Here is an 858-nt window from a genome sequence, read left to right as displayed (position 1 = left end):
GAGCACCAAAGAATTGATGGTTTTAAACTGTGGTGCTGGAGAAGACTCCTGAAGAGTCCCTTGGACAGCAAGGAGATCAAACCAGTCAATCCTAAAGGAAATCAGTCATGAATATTCATTGCAAGGACTGATGCTGAAGCTGAAGCTCCAATCCTTTGGCCACCTGATGTGGAGAACCGACTCACTGGAAAAGACCCTGATGCTGGGAAAGAGTGAAGGCAGGCAAAGGGGATGACAGAGGATGAGATGGTTCGATGGCATCACAGACTCAACGGACCTGAGTTTGAGCAAGGTCCAGGAGCTGGTGATGGACAGGGAAGCTTGGCGTGCTGCAGTTCATGGGGTCTCAGAGTTGGACACGACTGAGCGACTGAACTGAACTATTTAAAAAATTAAATATGCATCTAATTTAAATTAGAAAAGTTTTTTATTATTTCAAAACTTGAAACTGAATCATTAAGCCCTTGAAAGTAGATGCTTAATCTTGTACATTTTTATTCCTCCTGTAGTATCAAATGTACTTACTTTCAAATGTGCAATAATCATTTTGTGCTTAATACTGAATTCCTTAATGGTAACTTGTTTCTAAAGAATCTTGACTCTAGAAAGGATTTTTGGAGTCGTCTGAAGCAATCACTTTAGATGAGGAAACTGAGGTCCCCAAAGGAGAAAACTTCACCTGGGAAACCCTAGTATAGGTGACTTTTCCGCTTGTGCTGTCTTGTAAATGGCATCTCTGAAAACGCAGCTCTGGAGGGACAACAATCAAGCTCATCTTCTCTGGAAAACGGGAGGAGGCCACAAGGCGGGGGCGGGGGGGGGTGGGGGGCTCCAGACCCACGCATGCGCAAAACCAAC

Source organism: Ovis canadensis, chromosome 3, assembly GCF_042477335.2.
Source record: "Ovis canadensis isolate MfBH-ARS-UI-01 breed Bighorn chromosome 3, ARS-UI_OviCan_v2, whole genome shotgun sequence".
In the NCBI taxonomy this organism is placed as follows: domain Eukaryota; kingdom Metazoa; phylum Chordata; class Mammalia; order Artiodactyla; family Bovidae; genus Ovis; species Ovis canadensis.
This window is presented reverse-complemented; position numbering follows the sequence as displayed.